Raw genomic sequence first — 15,497 nt, 5'->3', positions numbered from 1 at the left:
CCGCAGGAAACTGCCTGGATCCTGCGAGAGGAGGGCCTCTGTTAGGGTTCTCTGGAGCAACAGTTCTCAACCTGTGGGTGGAGACCCCTTGGGGGTCATATATCAGCTATTATCCTGCATATCAGATATTTGTGTCATGATTCATAACAGTAGCAAAAGTACAGGTGTGAAATAGCAACAAAAATAACTTTAGGAGCCGGGAGTGGGGGGGTAGGGGGTGGGGGGTGGGAGGAAGGGTGGGAGGGGTGCACCTCTTTAATCCCAGCACTCAGGAGGCAGAGGCAGGCAGATCGATGTGAGTTCGAGGCCAGTGTGGTATACAAAGCGAGTCCAGGACAGCCATCTCAAAAAACAAACAAACAAAACAACAACAACAAAAACCCAAAATATGTAAATCTTTTTTTTTTTTTTTTAAATATGTAAGTCTTAGCTTGGTCTGGGGTCTGTTCCAGCTTGTATGTTCTCTACTCTCAACAGACCTGCCTCGATGCAACCTCAGTAGCTATGCACCTGCTGTTCCCCTACCTGGGGGCCTCTCCTGCAGCCACCTACTGTAAAGCCGGCTTCTCCTGGCCTATCCCCACTTCATGGCCGGCCTGCCCAGGCTTCCACCCACCACCTACCTCTTCCCGTCATATTTTCCTTCCCCGAAGCCCAGCACTATCTCATTCTCTTAATTTTAAAAGAAAGCAAAAATCACACTTACTTACTCCTTTATTTCGTGTGTGCGCACACACACAAGCCACAGTGCACGTGAGGAAGTCAGAGGAAAATCTGCGGAAGCTGGTCCTCCCCCTTCCACCGCTGGGGTTCTAGGAATCGAACTCAGATCATCAGGTTTGGCCGCAAGCACTTTTCCCTGCTGGTGAATCTTGACCATCCATTGCTTTATTTTTCTCTCCTTGGTTGCTCATCCATGCAGAGTACCGTCCCCTTTGAAACTTTAGCTCCAACCGCACTCTGCTTTGTGAGGAACCTGGGTGCAACAGGCAGGACTCACCTGGGAAATCTCTCCCTGCACCCCCCCCCCATACATCTGTTCACTCACTCAGCGTTTACTTATGAGGCTCTGTGGCTCGGGACTCAGGGAGCCCCAAGGTCGAAAAGCATCACCAAGACATCCGGCCTCGACCTAGCTTTGCCCTCCTCTGTCTGAGCCTGTTTCTTAGCCTGAAGGCAGAAGCAATGACACCCACGTGGCAGACACTATGAGACTTAAGTAGGCCACCAGACAGCCTGGTCCATAGCGACTCAAGTACCCCTTGGCAAAGGGTGACTGACTACCCAACAGTCATCTGGGCAGCATGGGCACAGGCTTGGGTGGGGGTTGGGGCAGGGAGACAGCGCACAGCTTCAGAACAGCTGGACATCTCTGTGAATGGAAAATGGAGAACAGAATTGAAGATGGGGCCAGCCAGAAGTGAGGCCAGCTGGTGACCCATTTGGAGACAGGAACAAGAGGAAAAAAGTATTAACAAGCCAGGGAAGCTTCTAGAAATAGTAAGGGGAAAGCCTCTAGGGCAGGTATTGCTACCTCTCAAGCCAGTCAGAGCCTGCCTCCTTCCTGCCTCCTCTGTGCCACAGAGAGGTCTGGCAGGTACAAAAAGACTCCAGGCCCTTCCGTTCTGCGGATACTATCCAGAGACAGGAAGAAAGGAGCCAGGCGTGGTGGTGCGCACCTTTAATCCCAACACTCGGGAGGCAGAGGCAGGCAGATCGCTGTGAGTTCCAGGCCAGCCTGGTCTACAAAAGCAAGTGCAGGATAGCCAGGATTGTTACACAGAGAAACCCTATCTTGAAAAATCTAAAAGAAAAGAAAAGAAAAAAAGTGGTAGGGGGAGGGGCACAGAGAGCTTGAGAGTTAAGAGCACCAGCTTCTCTTGCAGAAGACTCAGGTTTGGTTCTCAGCATGAATATAGAGCATGATAACTGTCAGGAACTAGAGCGGCTGATGCCCTCTTCTGGTCTCTGGTGGTACTGCACGCACACACGCACGCGCACACACACGCGCGCGCGCACACACACACACACACACACACACACACACACACACACACATTCACACAAAACAAGACAGTTCCCAGCCCCACAGTGGTAGTGTTCACCTTTAATCCCAGCATTTAAGAGGCAGAGGCAGGGGCTGGAGAGATGGCTCAGAGGTTAAGAGCACTGACTGCCCTTCCAAAGGTCATGAGTTCAATTCCCAGCAACCACATGGTGGCTCACAACCATCTATAATGAGATCTGGTGCCCTATTCTGGTGTAAATGCAGGCAAAACACTGTATACTTAATAAATAAATAAATACATCTTTTTTAAAAAATTGAGTCCCACAGTCCTTAGAATAACATCCACCCATGGTGGCCTTAACCAAAACATTCAGGGGCTGGAGAGATGGCTCAGAGGTTAAGAGCACTGGCTGCTCTTCCAGAGGTCCTGAGTTCAATTCCTGGCAACCACATGGTGGCTCACAACATCTATAATGAGATCTGGTGTCCTGTTCTGCATGCAGGCGTACATTCAGGCAGACCACTGTATACATAATAACATATAAGCAAACAGACATCCAACTGCCTCATCCATAAAGTGTGGCGGCCCCAGCAGCCCCTGAGTATTGCTGAGCCAGCAGATTGACACCTACAGAGAAAGATATACTGGGAGCAAACATCACGGAAAGGGACACATGCCCGTTGGGCACTGCATAGATCTCACACGTCAGAATCGGATCACGCGCCACCTCATTTCCTGCTCTGCACTGAGTTTGGGGTGGTAATTGTAATTGGTGTCTATTCCTGGAAATGATGTCAGGGAGGAGAAAGCAGGCTGTAACGCTGAGGCTGAACACACTGAGCTGGGCTGGGAAGAGATGCCAACCGCCAATGCGTTTCTTCAAAGATGCTGGGACCCGGTTGCTTCAGCAGCCCAGAAATACAGAAGACCTGGGAACACAGAACTGAGGCACCTGGATGAGTTCCCTCTTAAGTTCTTCAAGGCTGGTCACCTCTGAGAGTCCCAGGTCTGAAGAGATAGTGCCCACCTGCCACGCTCTGCCTTGCCCTCCTGGTAGTGAATACAGTGGTCACTGGCTTGCCCTATGGACAGGCTGCCAAGCAAGGTTCAACCTCTTGAGCCTGTGAGTGGACAACCCACGCTTAGTTTCTTTTCTTTCTTTTTTCTTGCTTTTGTTTTGTTTTGAGTCTGGGGTCTTAATATGCAGCCCTGGCTTACTTTGTAGACCAGGCTGGCCTTGAACTCACAGAGATCCAGTGATTTATGCTTCCCAAGTGCTGAGATTAAAGGTGTGTGCCATCTTACCTGATTCACACTTAAATACTGGTTTTTGGGGTTTTATTTGAAAGTTTGTTTTGTTTTTTGAGACAGGGTTTCTCTGTGTAGCCTTGGCTGTCCTGGACTCAACTTTGTAGACCAGGCTGGCCTCTAACTCAGAGGGATCCACCTGCCTCTGCCTCCCAAGTGCTGGGATTAAAGGTGTGAACTGAGTCGGGAATGGCATAAACTAGAGGCAGCCTCAGCCAGATAATGAAACTGTCTAAAAACAGGTGAGGACTACAGAGCCGGGGATGGCTCAGGAGTGTGCCTGCCCTAGTATGCATGAGGCTCTGCGTTCCACCCCCAGTAAAAAGAGAAATTCTGTTTTAGGATGAGGTGTTTAATTTTAATTGGCCATGTTAATTAGGGTAGCCCAAGGGGGCTTTTGATTGCTGGGCTACAACACTTTTGATAGCTGGACCCTGGTAGTCAGCCTCAGGATGAGGAAGCAGACAAATAAGGGAATAGACCTTGGTGGCTACCTTCAGGAATGTAATCCAGTGATTTTTAGCAAGGTAGAGGGAATGGGGGTGGGAGGGTAGGGACTCACAAGGCCTGCCAGAGCCATGTTTGCCATGCTCAGGTTGGCTAGAGTCCCTTCAAGGAAGATCAGGAGTTCAAGGTCATCCTCAGCTTCATAGTGAGTTCAATGCCAGCATGGGCTACATGAGACACTGTCACACACAGACACACACAGACACACACAGACACACACAGACACACACACACACACACACACACACACGCACACGCACATCAGAAACAACAACAAATCAGAATTGTGGCCACCTCCAGACTTATCTTTCTTTTATCTCAACTTCACTGTTTCTAAATTTTAATTTTTAAACATTTTGTTTTGTTTTGGTTTGGTTTGGTTTTTCAAAACAGAGTTTCTCTGTTTTCGTCTTGGCTGTTTTGGACTCACTTTGTAGACCAGGCTGGCCTTGAACTCACAAAGATCTTCCAGCCTCTGCCTCCCTAAATTCTGGGATTAAAGGTGTGAGCGATCACACCCAGCTTATTTGTAAATATTTTCAATATGCATCTGTTTGAATCTGCAGACATGAGACAGCAAACCCACCCAACCTTCCCCTGTCTATGTAATGGCAGACATTAGCATTCCACTATTGACCTCATTCACCCTGAGAAGCCATCGCTCAGCACCTGTCGGAGGGGCAAGGGATTTTCCTTCTCTGTTGTAGAACTTTCCACATAGCGATCTTTGTGCCCCACAACTTTCATCAAAGGCCCTACTCTTGCCTGGGCACATTTCCACATATCCTGTTAAAAAGGAACCACAGGGAGCCGGGTGTGGTGGTGCACACCTTTAATCCCAGCACTCAGGAAGGCAGAGGCAGGTGGATCTCTGCGAATTGGAGGCCAGCCTGGTTTACAAAGCGAGTCCAGGACAGCCAAGACTACACAGAGAAACCCTGTCTTGAAAAAAACCAAAAACCAAAACCAACCAACCAAACAAACAAACAAAAACCTCACAGATGCTCTGTGTTTGGAGGAGAAAGTAGGTAACCGCACTTGGCACTGCCCCTGGTTCTCTCAGAAACGTCTATCGTTATAAGGAGAGCAGGAAATACGCCCGTTTGGGGAGTGCTCACTTATGTTAAGAGCATCTCCGAGCCCTCTCTTTCCTCAGAAGAGTTCAGTGCTTTGCATTAAGGCCTGGCACAAACCAACTCCAGTGCTGGCAGAACGGAGAAGCCCAGTGGCTGGCGAGCTTATTGTCCTTCCCTGTGTAGAAACGCAAGGACTCTGGTTCCTCCTCCTCCGCTCCCACTCCTCCTTCCCTTCCTCATCCCTTCTTCTCCCTCCTCCCTCTCCTTCATCTTCCTCCTCTTCCTCTGCTCCTCCCCCAACCCTTTGCCCCTCCTCCTCTATTCTGGATTGCGCCCCCCCCTCTCCTCCCTCCCCTAGAGCCAAGCACAAGCCCAGACAGCAAGTCAGTGACTATGAAATCACAGGCAATTTCTAGGCCACCAGATGTGCAACATATTTAGACTGAAACAGCTGGATAATCAAACCAAACAGCTTCCTGGTCCCCTTCCCCCAAACATCCCCTGCCGGATGTCCTCTGTCTGCCTGAGGACACGTGTGCGCTCTCTCAGCTCTCTGAGATGGGGTGCCAAGGCCCTGGCTCCATCAAGTGCCAGCAGCATCCTTTAAGGGCTCCGGTTGGAATTTTGCCCCTTGCAGCCTCCCACTCTCTTACCTAATCCAACTAAGAAGCCTGGCGCTCATGAAGCAGCTCGGCCACCTTCCATGGCTGTTCCAAGATCATCACATGACCTCCAGAGATGCAAGGGAAGAGGACATAAAAATGAGGAAGGAGACCCAAAGGGCTCAGAGGCTGCTGGGAAAGACAGCCATACCCCTGGCCCCACTGTAAAAGAGAAGAGACAGCTGAGGAGGCCCCCCCCAGGGTTCCAAGTTCATAGCTACAGATGAGGCAGGGCGGGGCAGTGGGCTCCACTTCCAGCTCCTGGGACAGGTGAGCAACACCGAGCTCACATCCCTCTGAGCAGGTTCAGAGCTGTGTGACCTAGGCTGGTGAAAAATGGCTCAGTAAGCCAGGCGGTGGTGGCCCACGCCTTTAATCCGAGCACTTGGGAGGCAGAGGCAGGCGGATTGCTGTGAGTTCGAGGCCAGCCTGGTCTACAAAGCGAGTCCAGGATAGTCAAGGCTATACAGAGAAACTCTGTCTCGAAAAACGAGGGGAAAAGAAAGAAAGAAAGAAAGAAAGAAAGAAAGAAAGAAAGAAAGAAAGAAAGAAAAATGGCTCAGGTAGAGGTGCTTGCCACCTTGCCTGATGACCTGGGCTCGACAGGTGAGAACCGACATCCACCTGTTCACCACGGCACTCGTGGTGTGTGTGTCTGTGAATGCATACACACAAAGAAAGAAATGCAATGAGTTGCCGTGTCTCTCTGTGCCCAGTCTCCTCACCTGCGGAATGGGAGTGCTACCTGCCCTTCCTCAAGAGATCTGCTGAGAGGATTAGGGAAGGCCGCTCAGTGTCTTGCTGTGCTGGTGGTAGGTACCTTGGCTACCATGGTATCTTGTTTCTCTTCATGTAAGCCAAGGCATGGTGTCACACAAGGATCTGGCTCGCCTATTTCTTGAGTTTCTTTTCTGGGGGCGCGGGGAGTGTTTCGAGATAGGGTTTCTCTGTGTAGCCTTGGCTATCCTATATTCACTTTGTAGACCAGGCTGGCCTTGAACTCACAGCGATCTGCCTGCCTCTGCCTCCCGAGTGCTAGGATTAACGGTGTGTGCCACATTGCCCAACTGCACTCCTATTTCTTACCAGTCTCCCCACCATGTTCCCACTGCCTTACCCAGGGACCTACAGCTGGTGACAATGGCCATGGTATTTAGTGTTGCTGACAGTTAGCGGTTAGGATGCAACAGACCGTTCTCAATACCCTGTCCCTGTTTCACAGAGTACTGGGGGCATTCCCCGTGACATGGCTTCCATTATTATCACATTTGTACGGATGAGGCAGCAGAGGCCCAGAGAGGCTAAGGGCCTTTTGCAAAGTCACGCAGATTTTTGTGTGGCAGGTGGCAGGGCTGGAGAGTGCCAACACTGGCAGGCGACACCAGAGTCCATGTTGGGGACTCCACCCTTACCCTGTTTGCTGCTTAAGTTTTGGGGGATGTCCCCTAAACCACGGCTGCTTTCATTTGCTGTTGGGTTTTTTTTTTCCTTCTTCTTTGCTGGCTTTCACCCACACACGCAAAACATCAAGAAGTCCTCAGCGGAAAAAAACATTGGTGCCGTCAGAGATAAAAGCGGACTACTTTGATCTTGCCTGCAGCTGCCACCGTGAATGACGTGGTGAGGGTTTCATTTGCTTATACCCAGTTGCCATTTTTCCAGGTCCTTGTAGAGCTTCTTAGGCTTCTGAAACAGCAGTCAAAGCAGCTTGGATAGGGCTGGCCTTGAATTTACTTTGTAGCTGGCCTCCCCCTACTGGGATGACAAGACATGCAAAGCCATTACTGACAGTTGCACCCAGAGCCTCATGCACGCTTGGCAAAGACTTTACCAACTTGAGCCACGTCCTGAGTACTGTTTTGTTTTTGTTTGTTTGAGATGAACATGATGAAGCTGTGTGTGTGTGTGTGTGTGTGTGTGTGTGTGTGTGTGTGCGTGCGCGCACGCCCGAGGTCTGGATTTTTGTACTTACTATAAATTGGAGACTGGGAGGGAGTCCTGGGAAACCTCGGCATGAGAAAGTGAGAAACACCTGCAAGGGCGGAAGTTAACAAAAGGATTCTGTGGAGCCAGGCTCACCCACAAACACATTCTTGCACTCTGTCCACAGGCAGAAGAATTGTGAGTTCAAGTCCAACACGGGCCACAGCAGAGTGACACAGCAGAGTGGGCCCTTTAAGAGGTGGAGCCTAGCCAGGAGAGCGTGGAGGACGCTTTTAACCCCAGCACTCAGAAAGCAGAGACAGGCAATCTCCGAGAGCTCCAGGAAAGCCTGGTCTATCTAGCAAGTTCCAGGACAGCCAGGGCTACATAGTAAGACTCTGTCTTGAAAATGGAAAAAACAAAAACGGGGTGGGGCGGTGGTAAATGGGGGCTAGAGGGAGGAAGTTAGATCTTTGGGGGTACCCTGGAAACCTGACCTCCCCTGCCCCACGTTTTTTCCTCCTTGCTTCACTTTCCAGCCACCTTGACCCAGAACCAGCAGTTACCCCAGACAAGCGGGGGTTTACTCACCAACTCCCAACCAACCAAGCCACATCTCCAGCTCGCCATGCTGGCTTTCTTTCTTCCTTTTTTATTTTTTATTTTTTTTTTCAAGACAGGGTCTCTCTGTGTAGCCTTGGATGTCCTGGACTCGCTTTGTAGACCAGGCTAGCCTCGAACTCACAGCAATCCTCCTGCCTCTGCCCCCCAAGTGCTGCGATTAAAGGCATGTGCCATCATGCCTTGCTTCCTAGGCTGGCTTTCTTTAAAAACTAAAAGGCTGAGGCCGGGCGGTGGTGGCGCACACCTTTAATCCCAGCACTTGGGAGGCAGAGGCAGGCGGATCGCTGTGAGTTCGAGGCCAGCCTGGTCTACAGAGTGAGTCTAGGACAGCCAAGGCTACAGAGAGACCCTGTCTCGAAAAAACAAAAACAAAAAACTAAAAGGCTGGAACAGTAATAAGCAAGCCAGGCATGAAGGTGTTTGACTATACTCCTAGCTACATAGTAAAGTCTGGGCTAACCTGGACTACTTGACATCCTGTCTCCAAAAGCATAAATAAATAAATAAGGATGTCCCTGAAATATGAAATACCACCCCTATTTTTTCCCCCTCAACCTGGAGCTGCTCAAAGCCTCTGGGCTTTGTCGCTTTAGCCCTGTCTACAGTGGGGCTGTCAGCTCAGAGCAGATCTGCCTTTTTCCCTGCCAGCAACCTTCATGAAGCAGCTGGGCCCAATTAGCAGGCCTGAGTAACAATTTTCAGAAATAATTTTCTGATGTAAGCATGGATGGCCAGCGGGGTGAAAACTCTAGGAAGGAGCCAGGCGGTGGTTGGCACACGCCTTTAATCCCAGCACTCAGGAGGCGGAGACAGGTGGATCTCTGTGAGTTCGAGGCCAGCCTGGTCTACAAAGAGAGTTCAGGATAGCCAAGGCTATACAGAGAAACCTTGTCTCAAAAAAAACAAAAAACCAAACAACAACAACAACAAAAAGAGAGAGAGAACTCTAGGAAGGAAGTCAGTGCCTACCTTCAAGCTCAGTGGCCATGTCCTTGACCCTGTGCCTGCAGCCAGCACCCCATCTTTTTTCTTCAGGGAACCCCAGGCTTTGCTTCAGGAGGCACTTAGTTTTGGAGGTAGTAATTGCACTTCCGGTGATCACGTGACTCGGACTGCCCAACCGGAGCCTCCCATGGCTTTAGCCACTGTGACTCTAATACTGTGTGGACTACTGAGCACCAGGACCAACATTTTTGTTGCCTTTGTTGAGTTGACGAAGCTGCCACCCTCTCGGCCAGCTTTTGGGGTATCAATAGAAGAATGAGGGAGGCACATGCCGCAGGTGCCCCACCCAGAGGGCGCACAAAGACCATTTGAACCGAACGATGGGGCAGGGTGTGTGTGTGTGTGTGTGTGTGTGTGTGAGCATTCTCAGAACTGCCGGAACAAGCCATTCTTGAATTTTGTTGTTGTTTTTGTTTTAAATCATTCATCTGAGCCGTGCATAGTGCCACACGCCTTTAATCCCAGCACTAGGAAGGCAGAGGCAAGTGTAGCCCAGGCTACCTAGAACTCACTGTGTAGAGCAGGTTGGCCTCAAACTCCCATGATTTTCTACTCTTAATTTCAGTTTCGTCTATTCAACAAAGGAAACAAAAACTTGTGGTTCTGTGGTCCACATGACTGCAGTGGCAGTGGCTAGAAGCCATGGGAGGCTCTGGTTGGAGCGTGAGCCTTTCTGGCTGGCTTCGTCCATGCACTTTTCCCTCATGCTGATAGGCTGTGTTTTCTGGCTCTTGCAAACCAGCAGTTCCGGTGCGGTGTTCTGTTCTTGAGCTGTCATTGGGCCGCAGTCTAGAGTCCTGTGTTACCCACTTCCTTCTCAGGGTTGGTCTGTGTCCCCTGCTTCCTTCAACTGCTACATAAAAACCGCAGGAAGGGTGAGTGAGGGAAAGGTCTGTGTTACTCACGGCCCCAATCCCGCCTGTCACACGCCGGGTACTCAATAAGTGCTTTTATTCTGTGGGCATGCGCATGCACATGCGATGCCCCTGTGTGTATGAGTGTTCTTTCCCGTGTGCTCAGGCACGTGTGTGTCTCCCTGAACCGTGCTCCACTTCATTTACCAATGCAAGGTCTCTCTTTCTGAACACAGAGCTGGCCAATTCAGCTGATTTAGCTAGTCAGCTTGCCACAGGGATGCCCTGTGTCCCCTTCTCAAGGGCTGGGGTTACAGGCACTGTCCTGCCCAGCTTTTAGTGAGTCCCGAGGAACAGCACTCACACTCTCTGTTTGTGCAACGAGCACTTTATCTGCTGAGCCATCTCCCCAGCCCAAGGAGTGGTTTTTTTTTTAGAAGAACAGTAGGGGAGCCCTGCCCTTGGACCTTGCTCCACTTTACAGATAGGGAAGACGCAGCCAAGTAGCTCTGAGCGGTCAGGGTGTGTTAGCGGAACAGTGCCGAGTGTATACCCGAAGCCCTCAGAGATTCAAAGTCCGTTGCTCTTTCCAAGTTCCCTGACAACATAGTCACCATGGCAAACATTACTTACGGACTGCTTGCTGCTGACAGACAAGTTCTGGGGTGTCCACATCAGGCTATCAAACCACGTGCTCATCGTCCATCTTGCCCCGTGGCGGCTCCTCTCTCTCTGGCTTCCCCTCCTCCTCCTACCTCCTCTGTTTCTCTTCCATTCTGGTGGTCTCTCCACCCCAAGCCCGGGAACCTTAACTCTGCCTATTTCTCTTCTGCCAGTCACAGGCTTCCCCATCTTTTTGTTTGTTTTTCTTTTTCTTTTCTTTTCTTCGAGACAGGGTCTCTCTGTGTAGCCTTGGTTGTCCTGGCCTCACTTTGTGGATCAGGCTGGCCTCGAATTTACAGCAATCCGGCAGCCTCTGTCTCCCGAGTGCTGGGATTAAAGGTGAGCGCCACCACGCCCAGCGATCGTGACTTTTTTTTTTTCCTGCTTTGAGACAGGGCCTTACGGAGCCCAGGATGGCCTTAAAGTCACTGTGTAGTAGCCAGGCGTGGTGGCACATGCCTATAATCCTTTAATCCTAGCACTTGGGAGGCAGAGGCAGGTGGATCTCTCTGAGTTTGAGGCCAGCATGGTCTACAAAAGTGAGCCCAAGACTACACAAAGAAACCCTGTCATGAAACCCCATGCACCCCCCCCCAAAAGTCACTATGAAGCCAAGGATGATCTTGAATTTAAGTTCCTCCTGCCTCTACTTCCTGAGTGCTAACCACAGTCCTGCACCTCCTTGCCTTCCTCACCCCACCTTCTTGGTGCTGTGGATGGGCCCCATCAGGACCAAACATAAAATGACAAAGAATTCTTAAAAAGGAAAAGATAAAATGCCTGCCAACAGGCAGAGGCAGTCACATTCCACCCGTTCTTGGGATGAAGAGCATTCAGATAAAAGACACAGGGAGCTGGGCATGATGGGACAACCCTTTAGTCCCAGCACTTGGAAGGCACAGGCAGAAGGATCACTGTGAGTTCAAAGCCAGCCTGGTCTACATAGAGAGTTCTAGGACACAACCAGGGCTACAGAGTGAGGGCTTGTCTCAAGGTAGGCAAAGGAGAGCTGCCAGTGGCTCGGCACAGTGGGTCAAAGCCCTGGCTTTGCAAGCCTGGCTACATGAATTTAATTCCTGAGAGGCACAGAGACCCGAACCAAAACATCTCTATAAAGTTGTCCTCTGGCCGGGCATGGTGGCACACACCTTCAATCCCAACACTCCAGAGGCAGAGGCAGGCGGATCCCTGTGAGTTGGAGGCCAGCCTGATCTACAAAGCAAGTCCAAGACAGGCAAGGCTACACAGAGAAATCCTGTCTGGGGGTGAGGAGAGTTGTCTTCTGACCTCTGCACGTGGGCCAAGGAGCAAGTAAGTAAACAGATAAATTATTATTATTATTGTAGTGTTGGGATTAAAGGATTAAAGGCATGGGCCACCGCACCTGGCTGATAAATATTGAAAGAAAGAAAGAAAGAAAGAAAGAAAGAAAGACATACCTGTTAGTCTGTTTATTCTGAGACAGGAAGGAAGCCATTTAACATTCCTGGTTGTAAGGGCTGGAGAGATTGCTCAGTGGTTAAGAGCACTTGCTGCTTTTCCAGAGGACCTGGGTTCGATTCCCAGCCCCACACGTATCTATAACTCCAGTTCTAGGGAACCCAATTCCCTCTTCTGACTTCCCTAGGCATGCAGGTCAATGTGCGTAGATCAACATAAGATAAACATACATCTTTAAAAAAAATTCCTCTACCAAGAAGAGACTTGATACCCTATGAGCATATACAGAGGGAGGAGGTCCCCCTCAGTCACAGTCATAGGGGAGGGGAGTAAGGGGAAAATGGGAGGGAGGGAGGAATGGGAGGATACAAGGGATGGGATAACAATTGAGATGTAATATGACTAAATTAATAAAATAAAAAAGATGGAAGCCGGGCGTGGTGGCACACACCTTTAATCCCAGCACTTGGGAGGCAGAGGCAGGTGGATCGCTGTGAGTTCGAGGCCAGCCTGGTCTACAAAGCGGGTCCAGGAGAGTCAAGGCTACACAGAGAAACCCTGTCTTGAAAAACCAAATAAATAAATAAATAAATAAATAAATAAATAAAAAAAAGGATGGGGGCCGGGCGTGGTGGCGCACGCCTTTAATCCCAGCACTCGGGAGGCAGAGGCAGGCGGATCGCTGTGAGTTCGAGGCCAGCCTGGTCTACAAAGTGAGTCCAGGATGGCCAAGGCTCCACAGAGAAACCCTGTCTCTAAAAAAACCAAAAAAAAAAAAAAAATAAAAATAAAAAAAATAAAAAAATAAAAAAAAGGATGGAATAAAAATTCCTGACTATAGGTTTCTACACTTCCAAAAAGGGATGTATGCCTGTCAACCAAGAAATGAAGGAACAAGGAATGTCACTCAGCACACACACACATACACACACACACACACACACACACACACACACACACACACACAAATCTACAGCTTTGGTACATGGCACAGTGTCCACTAACTGAGAAGCAGAAGGGGAAAGCTACCTAGTGCAGGACAGCAAGCGTCCAGACTAGACAGACAAGGGAGGAAACAGATTGGAAGTTACCAAGAGAGGCTAGAAGATGGGGGGCGGGGCAGGGCAGCCACTGCTAACAGGCACAGGGTTTCTTTGTGGTTTATGCGGATATTGCAGAAACCAGGCCTGATGGGGAGGTTTGTCATCCCAGCTACTCTGTGTTTGGATACAGAAAGATTACAAGTTCAAAGTCAGCTTGGGCAACTTAGTAAGACCCACTGGGGAATATAAGTAAAACGGAGAGGTGGAGTAGCGGGGCAGCAGTCGCCAGCCAGCTGTGGTCAGAACCCAAAGCTTGAAGGACAGCCACAAGGACCCTGTTAGATGGGGATTGAGTGAGGCGACTTGGAATGAAAGAGAAAAAGAAAGATGACCTTCATTCTGGACGAAGAACCGTGACAACCTCTCGGAGGGAGTGGGGACTGTGTGCGCTGGGGATTTTTATGGGCAGAGGGAGTTCAGGAGTTCGGTTACCCAGCCTTCTGAGAGTTGCAGTTAGCAAACGGAGATTGGTGTGGCCTTATCAGAAAGGGTGGGCATTCTCCTGGGGGGGAGGGGAGACAGCTTAGTTTATGAGACCACAAAACTCTTCAGGCACGGTATCAGCGCGTCCACAGTTTAGAAGGCCACACCACTTTAGACTTCCTTATGAGGGTTTTTCCCGGATCCCGGCAGCCTTGGCAGGTGTTTAGCTGGCCTATCAACATTCCTATCCTGGAGCTGGGGCGTGGTGGCGCACGCCTTTAATCCTTGCTCTTGGGAGGCAGAGACAGGCGAATGGATGTGAGTTCGAGGCCAGCCTGGTCTACAAAGCAAGTCCAGGACAGCCAAGGCTACACAGAGAGACCTTGTCTCAAAAAACCCACACCCACACCCACACAAATTCCTATCCTGGTTGGTTCCTTAGCCCACCTCAGGCTAGTGACTCATTCATCATCTCTTTACTGCCCTCAGGCGGTATGGTGGCCTGGAAGCAGAGTCTCAGAAAAAAAAGCCAGCCCAGAGCTTCATGGATGTATCAAGGTGCCTTCATTTATCTCCAGGCATATCTCGGTCCAGCCAGGCTGTTTTCGGAGTTCTGCCTGCCATCACTTCCCAAGTGATGAGATTCTAGGCATGGGCTGCCGCTACCTGCCATTAAGTGAAACACTGAATCTAAGAACCAGTATGTTCAAATTTCCTGAAGGGACTGGGATATGGCTCGGCTGGTAGGGTGCTCACCTAACATGGCCAAAGCTCTCAGTTCTGGGTTCTGTCTCCCACACAGCATGAAGTGGGTATGGCGGCCACACCTGGAATTTCAACCTTCTGGAGGTGGAGGCAGGGGGATTAGGTAGGTGAAGGTCATCCTTTTACAGTTCTGGGTTCCTGGATGCGTTTCAGGCTCTCTGGAGAGCCGGTTCTCTAAGGCGTGGCTATGGACTTTAGAGGGGAGTTATTCCTTCAGTTTGCCCGATAGACAGAGATTGTCCTCTGTACTGGCTCAGTCTGTCATTTTCCTTCAGCCCTCACCACTTGGACAGAGTGCCTTGCGAGCGCGCGCTCGCACGGCACACACACACACACACACACACACACACACACACACACACACACACACACCTGACATTTGACATCTAGAAAGTTATGACACTTGATGGTGTGGGCATAAACATTTAGATCATTCTGTTGGTTTCTCACTATGTGACAGGGTTTGCTGGGCCCCTAAGACTCCATTTAGGGGTGTATTAAACAAAAGACTGTGGTTTCAATTTGTGCCCAGTTCTAGTGCCCTGAACTTACCATCTGTGTGACCTTCGGCAGACATCCTAGTCTCTGTGTGCCTACCTTTACCTGTAAATGGGAATGCATCACCTCCAGCGTTATATCGGGGATTGAGTGAGGTTTTGCTCTGTGACCCTGACCCGCCTGGAATTTGACTCAATCTCACACTGATCTGCCTATCTCAACTTCCCCGGGGCTGAAATTAAAGGCATTTATAACCACGAGCAGCTTTGAGATAATATTCTTATTTAAAGTATTTGATTACATTTTATTTATTTTGTATGTATGTCTGCTTGGAGCCCAGAGGACAACCTGAGGTACTTTGCTCTCTTCTTCCATCAAGATGTCGCAGATAGCCGGGCGGTGGTAGTGCATGCATTTAATCCCAGCACTTGGGAGGCAGAGGTTGGCGGATCTCTGTGAGTTCGAGGCCAGCCTGGTCTACAAAGTGAGTCCAGGACAGCCAGGAATACACAGAGAAACTGTGTCTTGTAGGGAGAAGGAAAAAAAAAAAAAAGGAAGATACACACTGCCCTGCAGGAGGCCAAGGTCCCAGCAACTCAGTGAAAGCCACTTTTACCTCCACAGATAGATACTCACA

This window comes from Acomys minous, assembly GCF_964271855.1.
Source record: "Acomys minous genome assembly, chromosome: 16".
Classification (NCBI taxonomy): domain Eukaryota; kingdom Metazoa; phylum Chordata; class Mammalia; order Rodentia; family Muridae; genus Acomys; species Acomys minous.
This window is presented reverse-complemented; position numbering follows the sequence as displayed.